The sequence below is a fragment of the Misgurnus anguillicaudatus genome, chromosome 23 (assembly GCF_027580225.2).
Source record: "Misgurnus anguillicaudatus chromosome 23, ASM2758022v2, whole genome shotgun sequence".
Classification (NCBI taxonomy): Eukaryota; Metazoa; Chordata; class Actinopteri; order Cypriniformes; family Cobitidae; genus Misgurnus; species Misgurnus anguillicaudatus.
Genome location: NC_073359.2, coordinates 22,226,058 through 22,241,650, shown reverse-complemented (window position 1 = coordinate 22,241,650; position 15,593 = coordinate 22,226,058). Strand labels below are relative to the sequence as shown.

The following is a 15,593-nucleotide window of genomic DNA, read 5'->3' as shown; positions in this document are numbered from 1 at the left end:
ATCCACACGTCCTCCTCCCCCGCCACCCACTCTCGTTCCAGCGCTCGGGGACCATCTGCCGCGCCCGAACCTCTAGACGTGCCGAGAGTAAAAAAGTGTCAGCCGAGTGCAGACGGAATAAAATAATAGTTCGCCTCCCACGAGGTTTCAGCTGACAGCGTCTCGCCTTTTGGCAAACTCGCAAACGAGTCCAATTTTCTTTAGAGGGAAAACTTGGAATCGTGAATAGAGGAAAGATTTGAAGGTTTACTGGCCCTTGGTTTGAAAAATATATATTTAGTTACAGTAACTAAAGTTTCTTGTATATTGTATTTGTTTTACATGTATTCACTAGGGCTGTTAAAAGATTAATCACAATTAATTACATACAAAATTTTACGAGGACATGAATAGTGTATAATGACATGTTTATTATGCTATAAACGTGGTTTACGGGGACACAGAGAGTGTCCCCATAAACGGAAAAGCTAAAAAACATATAGTTTTTCAAAGATTAAAGACTGGCAACAGGTTTTTGTGACATTGGGGGACACGTGTGTGTGTGTATGTATGTGTGTGTGTGTGTGTGTGTGTGTGTGTGTGTGTGTGTGTGTGTGTGTACTGTATGTATATATTATGTATATATAAATACACACATACATGCATGAATTTAAGAAAAAATGTTATTTAGGTATATTTTTATTTATAATATAAAATATATCAAAATATATATTAATGTAAATGTTTCTTAAATACAAACATTAACATTACAAACATTAATGTGTTTATATAAACCATTTCAGCAGTAACAACATAAACAAGCGGCTGTCCGCACATAACTTCCGGTAAACTCCGCTAAGAATAAATAACAACAAAGTTCTTTAAACGTAGTTTATTTATATAACAAGCAAAAAAAAACACACATAGATTACCTAGGAAACATTTGTTATTTTCGACGAGGCATTTGTTCAAGAGATCAGTTTAGCAACTCAGACCATTAAAAAACGAAACCGGAAACCAGTAAGGTTCGGATCCAGACGTGTATCACGGGCGTGCGATGAAACCGTCTATATATATATATATATATACACACACATTTGTGCTGGGCAAAGATTAATCGCGATTAATCGCATACAAAATAAAAGTTTTTTTTTTCATAAGATTCGAGTGTGTGCTGTGTAGGGCTGGTTATCGATTCAGATGTTCCAGATCGATTCGATTTCGATTCACAAGCTATCAAATCGATTCGCGGCCCGATTTTTTCCGATTACGATTCTTGACTCGATCTTTATACTTCATTCTCAATTCACCTCAATGAATATAGATTATATAAATATTATATATTATATTATATTATATTAGAATATAGGCTGTATTTAGTTGAAGACTAGTAATTAGAGTAACGTTAATCTTACGTTCAGTGTTTGCGAAAATAAAATTGGAAAAAAATCTATTCAAGGCCTGTGAGAATCGATTTTGAATCGACCACAGGAAAAAAACGATTAAAGGCGGAGTCCACGATGTTTGAAAAACACTTTAGAAAAGGAGACGGGCAGACTACCAAAACACACTTATAGCCAATCAGCAGTACGGAGCGTGTCTACTAACCGACATCCTTGCCGGGTTGCGTATGTGTGGGGCGGGTCTATCAACCGAAGGTCCAGATTCCATTGGGGTAGGGGTGTGTTTGTTTAGGTGATTTCAAATATCAACATTGGCTTTCAAACATCGTGGACTCCGCCTTTAATCGAAAACTAGATTTTTTTTCCCAGCCCTAGTGCTATGTGTAATTATTATGTATATATAAATACACACATTTATATATGTATTTAAGTTACATTTACATGTGTGTATATATATACATACATATACATATATATATTTATTTATTTATTTATTAGTAGTTTTATATATTCTATATTATATATAAAAAATGGATATATAAATGAAAATGTATGTATGTGTCTGTGTTTAAATGTACATAATTATTACACACAGCACAAACAGATATATTATGCAAAAATTCACTTTCATTTCGTATGCGATTAATCTCAATTAATCTTTGCCCAGCACGAAAAATAATTACACACAGTGCACACACATTAATTATGCAAAAAACTTTTATTTTGTATACGATTAATCGCAATTCATCTTTTGACCGCCCTAGTATTTACAATAGATTAACTCTATTGAGGTATTGCTGCCAAAGTCATTACGGTTACGAACCCCAATAAACATTGCAATTCAATCGATAAGTAGCTTAATTGTTAAAGCATTGCATTAGCAGTGCATAGCTCATGGGTTCGATTCCCAGCAACACACATAATGATTAAATGTATAGCTTGAATGCATTGCAATTCACCTCAGAGCATCTGCCAAATGCGTGCTATGTAGCTAAAAAATGTAGTTATAAATTAAATACTGCTTGTTATGTAACAAACAAACACACACACACAAACAAACATTGTACAGGTGGTGTTGATGGAGAAACGTCTGCCAATGAAGGCGTGACAGCAAACGATAAATACAGTAAGTGATGCAATGAATTGAAAAGGTGTTGCCCATTTAAAAAAAAAACTGTCAAAATGACAAACAGGCTCACGGTGACAAATCTGGCAACACACACAAACTCAATTTCATGTTAAAGCCTTACAGTAAGTATAGGCAGCATGGAGACCATCACCAAGTGATGCACCAGGAACCGAATTATCATCCGACAGTAATTTAATGACAGCTACCGCTGGGGTGCATATTGAAGCCCGACCTTTTATAAACTATCATAAAAATGTATTAGCCAGGTGGGCATCCACGGGTGTCTCCATGGTAACAATTTTTGAACAGACAGATCTTCTGATTGGCTTTGGCAGGGATGCCTCGCCCCCCCTGCAGACACGTTTGATTGACAGGTGAGAGGGCACAGAGAAAGAGAGCTTTGGCAGGCATAAGTGACCAGTCATGACAGGTTTACTGGAGTGGAGGGTGAAAGAGACATGGAGATAATCGCGGTTTGACCGATGATGCACCCTGACGTTTTTGTGGTCTGGTGAATATATTTGAGACGAGATGCATTTTTAAATGGCACGAAAACAAACAGGTTGAGACCCATACCTAAACTACCTTGGGGGCCGGTTCAACTTTTGGAATATGAAGCTTTTTAATATCAAGTGCGATGCGTATCACAACATCTCGTGTGTTGTTTTGATTTCAGGACTCAGATGGGTATTAAGGTGGATAATCCTTATTAGAGTTGCTTGCTAATGCGGTAGCAAACCTAAGTGTAATATTAAAGCACACACCTTGGGGTTAGGGATTTGAATGAACCCATAAGTAATAAGTATTAAACATGTTAGAGTGATGTGTGCTATTAGTTTTCAAAGCAATCAGAATTAGAAACGTAATGACCATTTGGACCAAAACAGTTTTTTATTTTAATGAAAAATAAGTTTACATTTAGTTAGGATAGAGATTAAAGGGACAGTTCAGCCAAAAAAGAAAATACCCCATGATTTACTCCCTTTAAGCCATCTTTGATGTATATGAATATTACACTCTAAAAAATGTTGGGTTGTTTTTAACCCAGGGCTGGGTCACTATTGGACAGAACACACTGCCGGGTTAAAATTACCCAACTGCTGGGTTGTTTTAACCCAATTGCTGGGTTATTGTCAATCAACCATTTTGAAACAACCCAGCAGTTGGGTTAAAATAACCCGGCAGTGTGTTCTGTCCAATAGTGACCCAGCCCTGGGTTAAAAACAACCCAGCATTTTTTAGAGTATATTTTCAGACTAACACAATTGAAGTTATATTAGAAAATGTCCTGGCTGCTTCAAGCTTTATAATGGTAGTAAATGGTGCTTCTGATTTGAAACCCAAAAAACAGGGCTCGCAAAATTTCAAAATCCCTGGTATAGCCCTTCAGCAGTTTTTGGTAGCCCGAAGTGAATGCAAGTAGCCCAAATAAAAAATATATTACTTTAATGTAGGATATTGAAACAAAACATCTATCTAAACACAAATAACCCATAAAATAAATTTGGTTTGTTTTTAACATACAAAAAATCTGGATTTCCATGCAAGCCAACTGTTCCTGCCCATCTACAGGATATACTTACCATCTAATAGTGGTTCAATGGGTCACAAAACTCACAGTTTGGATCATACAATGTTTTTCCAGTTACAGATTGAATCATTTTTTCGATCAGAAAAATTGGGGCTACTGTCACTTTAAGACCGAGCTCTGTTCGGAGTCACATATAATGTAGCCTACTGTAGCAATTCTTTTTACTGCACATGCAATCTATATCACAAGTTTGCTGCAGGAGATACATTTTTTCATAAGGATAGTAATGAACAGTGTTGGGGAAAGTTACTTTTAAAAGTAATGCATTACTCCCAAAAAAGTAACTAATTGCGTTACATAGTTACTTTTCATTGAAAGTAATGCTTACGTTACTTTTTAGTTACTTTTGCATTACTTTTTCTTGGCTGAAGCTTGATGTCTTTCAGGCCTTGCATGTGTTTTTATGATTGAAAAGTTCCGCCTTCCGAAATTGCATATTTCATCACAAAAATGTCGAGCTCTGGCCTGCCATCTCAGTTTCTGACTCAAACTGTTCCCACACAGGCGTCTACGCATAGAGTGCATGATGTGATTATGTTTACATATTTTTATTGAATTAATTAAACTAAAAAGTAACTTGCATTACTTTTTTAAAAAAGTAACTCAAATATTAATGTGTAAGTAATGCGTTACTTTACTCGTTACTTCAGAAAAGTAATATTATTACGAAATGCAAGTTACTTCTAATGCGTTACCCCCAACACTGGTAATGACTGACAGGACGACGTTGGAGGAAATTATGCGCAACAGTTCCAGATCGTTAATGACAAATCAGTACTGCTTGCTTCCCGTACAATTCGCGGCTTCGCGCAATTGCGAAAATAAACACAAGCGCACATTCAAATGCAATTTAAATACCCGCTTCCTGAATAACATACAGCATCCTAATCTGTGAGAGAATGCATAGGCATTTAAATATATTTTCCTCCCTATAAGTCAAGATAGCCCGACAGGCATGGGCGGAGATGCATTTTGGTAGCCCCGGGACAACGGGCTAGCGATTTTGCGAGTCCTGCCAAAAAAGTCTATTCATCCTTCACAGAAGTAATCCACACGGCTATACAGAGTTAATAAAGGCCTTCTAAGGGCAATCAATGGGATTTTGTAAGAAAAATATCAATATTTAAAGCTTTACAAATAAAAAAAAAGTAGCTTCCGGTTCCGGTAATGACACTGAGTCGTTGTGAGTAAATCATGGGGTAATTTTCATTTTTGGCTGTACTATTTTTTTAAGGTTAGAAATCTTGCCAAGTTTATCAAGAAATTATGTTTTGTAGATTTTGTTGTATTTTTCTTTAACTCTTTCCCCACCATTGACAAGTTATCTCATCAATTAAGAGAAAGCGCTTCCGTGCCATTAACAAGTTTTTACGCCAATCCGTATTTCTGCTATTATCCACTAGGTGGCGATCTTACACAACTAATAAAACACGAAAACATCCACTGATCCAAAAAAAAAAAAAACAGTAAAAACTCTCAGTGTGTTTTGATCATCACCCTAAATCTGATTTCTAACAAAAGTCCTTTAGTGCAATTATCTCAGCTTTTTGCTCAAAATTTTGTATTTTTGAAGACACCTACCCATATTTGAGAGGTGATAAAAAGAGAACAAAAGATTTTTTTGAAAGCACAGGGTCTCAGTGTATTCTTTTATATTTAAAGAAGAAATTTTCTGAAAGCCATTAAACTTTTGTGAAAAACATAAAAAATGCTGTCGCTGGCTGGCAACTTGCTGGGAAAAGAGTTAAAAAAGAAACTACAACGCCGCATTCAAACAAAATAACAAAGCATGTTTTCAAACGGGAGCACGGCACAGCAGGTGCTTTCTACCATTTCGAGCATCTTCAAGGAATTCCTGTGCAATTACGTCTCCATCATCACTAGACCAATTAAATCGACTGATGAAATCGCCTCCGCCCGCCCATGAACTAACCTTTGAGAGCTAATTAATGCATATTAAACATCATTAACATCGCAACCGGGGGAACAGTGATGGCACGATGCTTTAAATGGCTCAAATAAATAAATCGGACATGCACGGATCACATTCCGACTCCGTAAAGATCGTGATTAATGTGGGGTGTGTGGATTTAATGCAGAGGGGGACGTTCTGCCCTCTGAAGAATAATTAGGAAAATTGCGATAATTAAATACCGCCCGCACCCTGAAACCCCAGTGTGGGTATTATCACATCATACATCTTAAATGGAGGGTGGACATTCATGCATGCATGCTTGCAGTTATTACACTAGGCACTATTCATATGCATAGTTGTACATTAAAAAGGAATATTTTGTAATCATTTACTCATCACCAAACCGAAATTAAAGCAAATTTAACCCTAAATACTGACATTTTATTAATAAGTGTGTAGTGTTCACTGGGAAACAAACCCATGAGTTTTGGTCTACCAGTACTGTACTATTCTTCACTGAGAGGTTACCCAGGGATTGTAAAAAGTCCCTAAAATAGAGACAAATACACATTCACTGGATAAGGTCACACCAGGAATCTATATCAGTCTATTACAATTGTTTGCACAGCGCCCTGGCACTTCAGCAATCTGACATAGACAAATGTCATCTTGACTGCCACGCCCTCAAGTGTGACAAACCTGTGACAGAAAAGGGGGTGAGATCTCCGGAGAAAGATCCGGCTTTATGAGATCAGGTAAAAGACATGCCATATAATTTTAAAAGGTCTCTAGAGATTGAATCAATAAAATCACGGCAGCACGCTGTAACATATGCTCAGCTGGCCCGAACAAGATATCAGGTACTAAATTAAGGAGAGCCTCCAATATAACCCATACGGTAACTATACAGAGCCACGGGCACGCTCAGCTACTGTATGCAGTGGATATTTTTAGCAAACGCCTCGAAATCAATAAAAATATTTAACAAAAATGAATCGATGGGAATAATGTACTTTGAATGCATTTCTGGCTCTTCTTTGAGGTGTCTGGCACAAGTTCCCCGCTGAGATACCTCAGGGATGAAGATAAAAGCACGCATTGATTGGAGCGTGTCCCTTTCTCCCAAACCTCTCTGACTATTTACAATGTCACCGTAATTGTGGCCTTGTTTAAAGTTTTTGAAATTTAATTGGAGAAAAGTGAAAAACGGGGGAAAGGTCTTTGTTTGGTTCTTTGAGGAAGTTCTGAAAACTTACGAAACTTCCCTCGGAGATTAACGCGTGCGTGTTCGAGAAAACCCTTTTTGCCTCAAGCCGTCTACTTAAAATTGTTAAAAAAGAAACATTTCTGAAGTGTTAAATGTTTCCCTGTCGCAGTTTAACTTATCTTGGTTTCGGAGGAATACCGTGTTCCTTCACTTTGAACTACGCTTTCAGAAGTCTCACTATACAAAATCAGTTTTATTCTTCAAAAACCCCCTGAACCATTCATTTTGATTTGAGTGACAGGCAATCGTTTAGACTGCAGTCGCGTGCCACATCGAAAGGCAAATTGGTAGTCATTAAAGTCAGTCAGACAAAGAAAATATAAGAGGAAAAAGTACCAAATACATTTCTGATTGAAATGTTTTATTTATTTCATTTCTTTAATCTGTATCGTACCATAGGCTATTAGCCTAATAGTCTTGGACTTTAACCATAACCACATTTTAATTTTGCTGACCAAAAGGAAACGACCACACCGTGTGCATTACATAATTGTCTAATTTAAACTGAAGTGTGCCAACAAGCGTCTGGGCAGAGGGGTGTCCCAGGGGTTTATTTTGAGGATTTATTGAGATTCTTTTTGACAGTAACTAATCCATTAAATACAAAATTGAATTAAATGTACGCCTGGCCACAGATATGCACGTCTACATAGTAGAGACAAAGAATGCTGAAGGGTCTATTTAAGTACAGTAGTGCATGTAAATAACTGCACAATAATGCAATGCTGGGATGTTTCAACCCATGGTTGGGTAAAATAAGATTTTTTTTTAAAGGTAATTTCAACCAACGGTTGGGTTTGTCCATATTTTAACCAACAATAGAGTTGAAACAACCCAGCATTTTTCAGAGCGTGGAAAAAGTTGTTTATTAATTTCAATAGATCTTAGTTTTTCTCTGAAACGGTAGTGTTCAATGTAAAAAAAAAAACGGATATAGGCTACGTATATGAATGTAGTTCCCATCCTCATGAACATTCAGTGACCAAAATATTGTTGTCAAAAGCATGTGACCACAGTAACTGCCCAGTACGAACATTTCATACTCAAAATAGTGGCCACGAAATATACAAATTACAAGAAAACTGAATACGTTTTCAAAGACAGTAGACCAAATGCTAGATAACTTCTAAAATAACTAGTGTATATAGATAATCTTACATCTATATTTTAAAAAAGGGTAAAAAAAAATCTCCGTCCACATGAAAACACCAAACGCCTCATGTTGGCCAATCAGAAGGCTGTTCCACAGACTCGCCTCATGTAAACAAAGAAGAAGATAGGTGTGCACAAATTTGACATCAAAGAAAAGAATAACAGTGCGCACTTCAACGTCACAAACTAAAATCTTCACCAGTTACTCAACAATGTTGAAAACAAAGTTTTTAGAAAATCATCCTGGCAGGAGTTTTGAAAAAGATGCATTTAGTGACCTGCGTTTGGACAAACGGCCAAACAATGTAGAAAAAGCTGCGTTTTTGAAAAATACTGTGTAAGTGACGTGTGCACAGGGACTTACGTTGGATTTAAAGAGAACCTATTTCATTGCTTAAAAACCGCGTTATTTTGTGTATTTGGTATAATACAATGTGTTTGCATGGTTTATGGTTAAAAAACACATTATTTTTTTACATACCATACACTTTGTTGCTCCAGATTTCACTCTCTTCCCGAAACGCACAGATTTGAAAAGCTCCGTGTCCCTGATTGACCAGCTAATCTGTACGTTGTGATTGGCCTGAATACCTCTGACGTCAGCTGGAAATGTGACGCTCCTTACCATGTTTGAAAGATTCGGTCACAACGCAATGCTAACATGAGTTAACTTGCAGGCTGTGAGTCCGAAGCGGAGAAATTATGAAATGTCGGTCTTCAATACAAAACCAATTTCAGGAAAAAACTGTTGCCTACAATCCGTGTGTTTGTTGTAGTCCAAGAAAAGAGATTTATGTTGGAGACGATAACTCGCGTCATCATGGTTTACTTTTAGTTAAGTACCTTTTGCATATCATTAGCATGTACTAAAACACACTTACACACCAAAGGAAATGTAAAATCGTAAATCGGACCATTGGTGCTCTTTAAAGCATACAGTTCTATCATATGTGTTCCCTGGGATTGGAACCCACAACCTTTGCGCTGCTGGCACAATGCTCTACAAAGTGAGCAACAGGAACACCAATATTTAAAAAATGCTGCTTTATTTTTAATCACCATCTTGGTGAAGAACGATGGTTATTGAGCAAAATGGAAATGCACTGGAACAGATTTAGACTTAGATAAACCGACAAGCGTGTGTGTGTGTGCGTGCGTGCGTGTGTGCGAGAGAGAGAAAGAGAGAAAGAGAGAGAATTATCCTCAGCACTCAATCACACTTGACTGCTTCAATGCTGAGCACATGAGTAGATACCGGACCACAGACGCGCACACACACACACACACACATAAATCAGCAACTCTAAACTGGCTGTCTCTATTCAAAACCGCAGAATCCCCACTGGTCTGAGATCTGTGAACGCATCATTGATTATTTTTACTTTAGATTAAAAGCCATTAATTGCTTTATCTCACCAAGTACCGTAATGACGGCAGGAGGTCTCTTGCAGAACACACTCTTAAAGAACACCTATAGTCCGATTCAAAATATTACTTTCCTTTGGTGTGTAAGTGTGTATTAATACAAGTTAACGATATGCAAAAGTAGATACCCCAAAGTAAACAATGATGCGAGTTATCGTCTTCAACGTAAATCTCTTTTCTTGGACTACAACAAACACACGGATTGTAGGCAACAGTTTACTTCCTGGGATTGGTGAATTAGTAAAGACCGACATTATCATAATTCCTCCCGATTCGGACTCACAGCCTGTAAATTAACTCCTGTTAGCATTGCATTGTGAGCGAATCTTTCAAACATGGTAAGCGGTGTCACATTTCCGGCTGACGTCAGAGGTATTCAGGCCAATCACAATGTACAGATTAGCTGGCCAATCGGGGACACAACGCTTTTCAAACCGATGAGTTTTGTACAAAATCTGTGCGTTTCAGGAAGAGAGTGAAATCTGGAGCTACAAAAATGTACGGTATGTGGAAAATAATGTGTTTTTAACCATAAACCGCGCAAACACATTGTATTATACCAAATACACAAAATAACATTGCTTTTTAGATAGGGGCCTTTTAAGATGCGTTTTGGTCGATCGGATCACAAGTGTATGGGAGACACACATTCCGGTGGCGTTTTAATCCGTCTGTTTTGTTACGGCCGCTTCCGTGGTGAGTTTGACGCACACTAATATTATTTCGAAGTACCTCCAGTAAGTAAACATACAGTATACATGTATATGTAAGGGCTTTCTTAGATATTTCATAGCAATTGTTTGAAATAAACTTTCACATGCTCGCAAAATGAAACAAAAACGAAAGAGGCGGAGAGCAGCCACTAAAGTTTTATCAATGAAAGTCTAAAGATGAACAATGTGGGAAGTCAGGACAGATGGAGAAACATTGTGTTCGGTACATTACACATTATAAAAGTAGGCGTTCTTTTGTGGCTATTTAAACATTTAATGCATTTTTCACTACCTCTGAATGAATATGTTTACATGTACACCAATAATGTGATTATTGTTCAATAAAGTAAAGTACAAATTATAAACTTACATATACTGTCAACTTGCGTTAAATGACCAAGCCGTTCTTATGGACGTATTTTGTTATTTGGTGCTGTGATGAAGACAGAAATATTACGGTGCCTGTAACGATTTTATACGCTGCTGTCACGTCATTGAGCTGTTTCTGGATGAAGACAGACTGCTGACAGCAAGTCGGGTTGAAGGAGTTCAGGGAAAACTTCCTAACATCAAGTTTAAAACAAATTTGCGCTTAAGTTGCGTGGCGTACACCACCTGTTTTAATACGAATATATATTTGATGCGATTATGAGCTTAATCGCATTATTTTTATCAAAGTATTGTGCTTACATGAGGTAAAGTATAATCTCATTATTGCCAAATCCCATTATAATCGCATTATGAGGGGGCATGTTGTGGGCAAAAGTGGAAGAGCTCAAAATGTTTTATTTACACCCTATTTATTTGTATTCAGCATCGTTTATTTGTGATCCAATCGACCAAAACACATCTTAATACCAAGTGTAAAAATTGCCCTGCTGAAAAAAACAGTATCAAACCAGCATAGGAATTATGCTGGTCTATGCTGGTTTAGCTGGTGGTCAAACACAACATATGCTGGTATTGCTGGTATGACCAGCAAGGGATTCTGGTGCTAATGCTGTTTTGGTGCTGGTTTAGCTTGTGCTATTGCTGGTGCTGATGCTGGTTTAGCTGGTGTTCACTAGCAAACCAGCACTAAAACAAAACATATGCTGGTCTTGCTGCTATGCTGTTTTTTTTCAGCAGGGTGGTTGGGGAAAAAATGGAAAAACTTAACCAATGGGTTTAAACTGACCTACACTCTAAAAATGCTGGGTTGTTTTCAACCTAGCATTGGGAAAAAAAGAGACGAGCCCATGCTGGGTTGTTTTAACCCAAATCATATATAAAAAAATTCTGGGTTAATTTATCCCACCGGCTGGCTTTGTCCCTAGCTTTTGTCCCGTAATTTTTTTTACAGTATATGCTTGGATATTTCAACTCAAAATGCTGGGTTTTATCAACCTTTAGTTGGAAAACTATTTTGACCCACCACAGATGGGTGTGTCCATATTTTACACAACCATGGGTGAAACAAGCTACCATATTTTTACAATGTAAAATTTAAGTAAAGAAAGATCTTCTAAAATATACAGTATGCCTACAGTATACTGTTGTAGCTGCTGGGGTGGACAGGTGTGAACACGAGTTGGTTCCCATTTAATTTAAACACATCGGTTTGGGTAAAGCCGCACCTTTAAACAAGCATGCTCGTGACTCACTTCTGGCACCTGTGGATATGTCTAAAAAAAGACCACAGATAAATCAACATCGCAAACCGGGTTGGAAACAAGAAAGTCACACATTCAGCATTGCCATGTGGGGAAAAATAGGCTTTCGGCAGTGAGCGGTCAATTCATCATTGTAAAATTCATCCATTGTGGTTTCACCCGAGACTCAGCCTCTCATCCGAACCCTCATTACATAACGCCAGCAGCAGATCTAAACAGGAAATCAAAATGAAGCCCCCATTTACATTTTAAATAAATAATCCTGCGTGATTCATCAAAGCACACCAAAGATAAACTGTTTGTCTGTGTAATTGTTATCATTTATCAAAACGTAATAACTTGCTCCGCCTCCAAATAGCATTTCACTTTGGCTGATGTCACTAAGCCCATTTATTTCCTTCAATTGTCTAACTTCATAATAAAACTGATGGAGCAAACAAAAACTCAATCCAAACTAAATTTGTACTCAGATTTGGTGAAAAAACTACCAAATATTTACGCAATTTCATTGACAAATCTCGCCGGCCACAATGATGTTTACGTAACATTCAAGCGTAGTACAATATTAATAGAAAACACTTGAAAGATCTTTGAATAACTTTGTAAAACTGCGAAATCATACGTTGCGAAATAAAGCACGAGAGTTATCGCAAAGAAACACTGTAAAAAAATTCGGTAGAAATTACAGTATTACTGGGTATTACTGGCAACTAGCTGCCAGTAACTTACTGTAGATTTTACATTTATGTTATTTACCGGCAACAGTTCGTTCAAAGTTAAATGAACATGAAACTTTTTCAGTCTTTATCTTCTACAGTAAGTTACTGGCAACCAGCTGCATAATTACAGCAATTTTTTACCGTAAACGTCTTAAAGTTGTTTATGTGCAATTTATAGTCAGATCGCACTAAAATGTTAAAAGTAGGGGATGTTCTCATTTCAGAGAATTTTATTGGATAAAAATTTGGATACGCCCATACGTACAGGATGAGTCATCAACATATTTCGTCCATTTTTTCAGAAGAGAAAACGCTGTAGGCTGTATGTTGTAAGATTCGTGCATAAATCCAGTGGTGTAGTGCAGGGTATACGCACGTATACGGAGTACCCACTGCTTTATTTAATGGCTTCGGGGTATACCCACTACTACTTTAAAGAAATGAGGGCATAAATTAAGAGTATAGCCTACCCACTTCTGCAGGCACCACTACACCACTGCATATATCCAGTAAAAGTTCATTTTTAGCATTAAACCAGCATACAGATGGCCACAAATCTAAAAAGCAAGGACAAAAACCCATATTGTTTGATGGTTGGAAATTCCCTAAGCAAAACTGAATATCGGCTGCATGATGTTCTATAACAGGTGTGGTTGTAGTGCATCTGCCTAATCACATTGATTTCACTACATGCGGTAGAAAGCTTTTTCGAGCCCTTGCAGAGGGAGCTATTTTGTCTTTTTATCAGTATTTCGGCATAATCTGTGTCTGCTGTTAAAATGACAGCGAGTCAAAGTGGGGACCCCAGGCTTCGCCAGTCGCTGCGTATTTGCAAGGTTATTAATCAAACGATGGAGCTCTCCGCTGTCCCCTGTCCCGTATCTTTCCCAGCACCCCCACTCCTCTCCCTCACTCCCTCTCTTTCATTTATATCTATTGGTACATTATTTATTTCCAAAGACACAAGGATCATCTAGAGGCAGAAATAAATGCACAAAAATGGCAATCCTTAAATAATTCCATATGGCAATTTCCTCATAACTCCACAGTTCTTACATAATAAACAGATTATATTGAGGATGATACTGTAATAAGTAAGCAAACATTGCACATCTATTTTAGCTTTTTAACACTTGTCACAGCCCAAGAAACTAAACTAAAGGAACTGACATCATTCTAGCATGCATCTTCATGAAAAACATCTGCTTTTCCAAGTTACACAAGCAAACATGATCCTGTCATGGGTTTTATTTGGCTTGTGAAACATTTTAGCATCTAAAACACTGACACAGTCAATAAACAGCTGGAAAAGCATACAACACAGCATATCAAACCTCTGCGCACAGCGTTCAGCATGCAGGTGGCTTTACAAATGAATCACTGATCAATGGAGAGGATCAATCGATTAACAAATATCTCTAGATCTCTTTAGCAGTTTTATTCAGAAACGACTGAATTGAGGGAGTGCATCCTTACCTCTGTTGCAGGCTTCCCTATTGACCACGTATTGCTGCGGAAACGCAGTTTATTATCCTTTGCCAAGCGCTGAGTACTGAGACCGAAGGAGAGACGGACTGAGCTGAGAGTGATCGAGAGCGAGAGAGAGAGAGAGAGAGAGAGAGAGAGAGAGAGAGAGAGAGAGAGAGAGAGACGAACTAATGCATATAGTAGCAATATACGGCTGCTTCAGTAGGACTGCGGTATGGTAAAGACTGAATCTGCACGTGTGCAACACAAAAGCATTAAAGTTATATAAAAAAATCACCTAAATGCAATGCAACTGTAGACTGGATCTAATGTATTCAACGCGAGGGCGATTATCGAGGCAGATACAATTTCTTGTTGACTGCGCGAGACGCTTACTTTCGCTGCAGCTCAAAATATACGCACAAAATTAATTTAAATGTATTTTAGTATCATTTTTAATACTTAATTGTGTTTTAGCATTTTCTCTATTCTCTGCTGGCGCACATCTGTTCTGAACTCAGAGCACGTAGAGCATTTCTGTCAGCGCGTGTCTCTCACCCCCTAGCGCGAGCGAGCTTACGAGCGCGCGCGTGCACACCGTCCACACCAGCGCGGGTTGGCGGCGCCTCTGACGTCACCGCGAGGCACCTCGCCAGAGCGCGAGCTTCCCGCGTTAAATCAATCTTTCACGTGAATGACTGTTAAGTCCCCCCTCACTCTGGCATCGGGACAGTCCTCGGAGAGGTTTTTAGACGAACGCTTTGAGCTCGAGGCTCTCATTCACAAACTCTGGATTGTGTGAGTTACCTTTTGAGATTTGCAAACTATGACGTCACGAACGGTTGTAAAGGGAGGGAAACGATGCGGTGACGTAAATACCAAGGCAAGCTATTCTGGGCAGTTTAGTCATCTGCAGGCTGAAATAAGTGTCCTGTTTGATAATAACAACTGGTGAGAATGAATTATGAATGAAATATGTCCAAGAACAGCACTAACTTTACTGTTCAGAGTTTAAAGTCACTGTGAAATTAGGCTTTTTGACTTTTAATATGGATATGTTAGCTTAAAGGATATATAAAATAGTGTGCCCCAAAATACTGACAGAATACACATTTATAAGAAATAAGCATTCAAAACTTAGGTTGCGTCAAAAACTGCCTACTTCCATATAGTAGGTGAAC

General features: G+C 38.0%; 1 protein-coding gene across 2 annotated transcripts in view; it reads right to left on the bottom strand.

Annotated features, from left to right (window-relative positions):
- The window catches only part of elfn2a (extracellular leucine-rich repeat and fibronectin type III domain containing 2a), a 144,125-nt gene extending 128,944 nt beyond the window's left edge, over positions 1–15,181 (bottom strand). For both annotated transcript variants that reach the window (XM_073861642.1, XM_055217591.2), the window contains exon 1: positions 14,422–15,181. The gene's annotated coding sequence lies outside the window, so the exon portion shown is untranslated. The remainder of the gene's footprint in view (positions 1–14,421) is intronic.
- Between the last annotated feature and the right edge of the window lie 412 nt (positions 15,182–15,593).